The sequence below is a fragment of the Schistocerca nitens genome, chromosome 2 (genome assembly GCF_023898315.1).
Source record: "Schistocerca nitens isolate TAMUIC-IGC-003100 chromosome 2, iqSchNite1.1, whole genome shotgun sequence".
Classification (NCBI taxonomy): domain Eukaryota; kingdom Metazoa; phylum Arthropoda; class Insecta; order Orthoptera; family Acrididae; genus Schistocerca; species Schistocerca nitens.
The window spans coordinates 445,046,622-445,050,088 of record NC_064615.1 but is presented as its reverse complement, the minus strand read 5'-3'; the positions used below and the strand labels follow the sequence as shown (position 1 = coordinate 445,050,088).

At 42.7% G+C, this 3,467-nt stretch overlaps 1 non-coding gene across 1 annotated transcript; it reads left to right on the top strand.

Annotated features, from left to right (window-relative positions):
- Window positions 1–2,985: 2,985 nt before the first annotated feature.
- Window positions 2,986–3,059, top strand: Trnaa-ugc (transfer RNA alanine (anticodon UGC)). The gene has a single exon. It is a non-coding gene; the product is annotated as a tRNA-Ala (tRNA).
- The last annotated feature ends 408 nt before the right edge of the window (window positions 3,060–3,467 follow it).

Genomic DNA, 3,467 nt, shown 5'->3' with positions numbered 1-3,467 from the left:
AGACGGTTCATCGCTGTCGGTTTCTAGGGGAATCTAGTGAGGCACTGATCACAAACAAAAACAAAACTATCGAAATGGGGTTGTGTCCGACAGATATGCAACACATATAACGTACAGGTAACGTGGCTACCATCTTAAGTGACCAAAACTACAACGATGATAACGATGTTTGGTTTGTAGGGCGCTCAACTGCGTGGTCATCAGCGTCCGTACAAGGTCCCAATTTTTTCTCATCCCAATTTTTATACAACCCGATATAGCCACTGTCACGAATGATGATGATGATGACGATGATGAGGAGGAGGACAACACCAACACCTAGTCTCCAGGCAAAGAAAATCCCCAATCCAGCCGGGAATCGAACCTGGGACCCCGTGATTCAGAGACAGCATCGCTAGTCACTAGACAAGGAGCTGCGAACTCCAAAACTACAACGAAAACTACCGTAGTCTACCCTTAGTTATGAGAGTCTACCGTAACATACAGTCGTTTTACAACTCTACGCACGAGATATTTAACAAGCAGTTTCAACCATTATTTCAATGTCGCTGTATGTTTATTTACCGCCATGGAAAATGAACTGCTGTGTTTAGGAGAGCTAGCATTGATCTCCGTATGTTGACGAATACTGGAATAAAATAATAATAAACGAAATGTAAATTATCAAACTTGTTTTGGAACGCTTTTATAGGGTTCAAATGGTTCAAATGGGACTCAACTGCTGTGGTCATCAGTCCCCTAGAACTTAGAACTACTTAAACCTAACTAACCTAAGGACATCACACACATCCATGCCCGAGGCAGGATTCGAACCTGCGACCGTAGCAGTCGCACGGTTCCGGACTGCGCGCCTAGAACCGCGAGACCACCGCGGCCGGCCGCTTTTATAGGGAAATGTAATCTATCTTATATAATATATTACATGTTTCATTGACACCAGACTTTAAAATGTATTTACTATGTTGTGGCGTAACAAGACAGCTACGCCACACTGAAGTAGCCGAAAGGCACGCGTTACTGACGCAGGCTAGAGATAGGTCTGAAACAGGATACGTAATGAATGCTATAAAGAAAAGTACGTAGCTCCTTGAATACTTAACTTTAATCCATCCTTGTGGTACATCGCTCTTGACTATACAAGTGAGACTCTTTAGATACAAGCTATGTAAGGCTAATGGCGCCTTGCTAGGTCGTAGCCATGGACTTAGCTGAAGGCTATTCTAACTGTCTCTCGGCAAATGAGAGAAAGGCTTCGTCAGTGTAGTCGCTAGCAAAGTCGTCGTACAACTGGGGGGAGTGCTAGTACGTCTCGCGAGACCTGCCGTGTGGTGGCGCTCGGTCTGCGATCACAGACAGTGGCGACACGCGGGTCCGACATGTAATAATGGACCGCGGCCGATTTAAGCTACCACCTAGCAAGTGTAGTGTCTGGCGGTGACACCACATACTAGATACATTTTGAAGTCTGAAAGCCACCTACTCCGTTTTGAACTAAACTGACTTCGTAATTGATATGACCTCAGTGAAAATGCCATGAAAGTATTTCCATTTTTACACAAAATTTTGACCAAAGGATGAGTATTATATGATTTGACTTCGATTTGTTTGATGTATTCAGAAGTAGGAAGTGTTTTCACAGTGCATCGAAAAATACTATAATCACACTTTTTAATTTCCTGCCAAATATATAAGCGTCTTTGTGTTCTCCGTTATAGAAAGGACATACGTCGTCCTCTATTCGGCGCAACATTTCCGCGTAGAATTCCCCTAGAGCAATCCTATCTAATATGCTTTAAATTGTGAATCTGTGTGATTTCAAGTGTAAACCTGAAGAGGTTGGATCAATGCAAATGCCAAGAGAGAATATGAGGATGTAAGAGCTCACTCTGGAAGCCTATAATGTATTCACAAATGAACCCGAAATACAGTAATCACTTGAAGATGAAGTCTTGAAGTTAATGGAAGCACTAACATACCCTGTACTGACTACAACGTGCATGTGAGGAGTTGGAAATAAAAAAGAATCTGCGACACTCTATCATTGTTTCAAATGGATCCCAAAGCAAACGTCTTTAATAAATTAAAATTTTGTTCTGTGTGTTTTCTGCTTCACAGACTCTTTAATACCTCTGTCAGTGTCAATTTGAACCTCGTTTTCGATTGCTAATAGAGCCAGATTTGTTAATGTCAAGCAGGACGCTGTAGATCTTAAACAGCTTTTAATCTGTTTCAATTTAGAGAAGCTTCTCTCACAACTGGCATTACGTATGCCAACTGTGAGGGATATTCTCAGCATTGTAATTACAGTGTGAGTAAAAAACGGCTTTAGAACTTTGGAATGATATAGAAATTTATTGAGATAACTTACAGAATCCGTAAATGTGTCATTTTGTAGCAAACAATCTCAAGTTTCGCATAAAAGCATCCAGTGCCATTTTGGTTCAATGTGACTACCATTTTTGAAGCAACAAACATCTCACTGGCAATCAGCTTCTTCCCACACTCGTTGCCATACATAATCATGTGACTGGTCTTTCTTGGGCAGTCCACCGACCTGGGAAGCTATTCTGGCGGAGACCTCGAACTTTCTTGAGGCAATGGTGTGGTGCACAGTCTTGCTGGTAATAAATCATCCCATCTCGGTCGTCTTCATCGATCTGTGGAATTAAAAAGTTTTCAAGCATATCCAAATACACAGCACCAGTGACAGTTTTCTCCATGAAGAAGAAAGGAACGTACACATTCAATTTGATAAGGGCATAAAATAACTTTGTGATTAAATGATGACTAACTGAAACCCTCAGCTGCCGACAGGTGTTGTTGTTATACCTCGATGTGGACAGCTGAAAATGTGTGCCCCGACCGGGACTCGAACCCGGGATCTCCTACTTACATTACGTATGTAGAATTGTGGACAGTTGGGAATGTGAGTCTCACGGGAAGCGTGCGAGGGATAAGTCCCTGCAGTCGCGCTATTCATCTGTGTCCTCGGTGGCTCAGATGGATAGAGCATCTGCCATGCAAGCAGGAGATCCCGGGTTCGAGTCCCGGTCGGGGCACACATTTTCAGTTGTCCACATTGAGGTATAACAACAACACCTGTCGGCAGCTGAGGGTTTCAGTTAGTCATCATCTATTCCAAGGAAAAGCTGCACGGTCATCTACAATATCTGTTCTTCCGAGAACAGTTACTGTCTTCATAACTTTGTGACTGTCACGAACGTGTTCCAGGATTGCGATATTCGCTGCCTCATATTCTGCAGTTGTAGGTGTTTACCATGCCACTGACATGACATGTTGACTTATCGCTGAAGATTATTGTATTCAGGGATGTCCCGTCGTCCTCTATTCGCCGCAACATTTCCGCATAGAATTCCCCTGGAGCAATCTTATCTAATATGCTTTAAATTGTGAATCTGTGTGGTTTCAAGACTCACTAGCTTTTAGAGTAACTTAAACCTCATAAC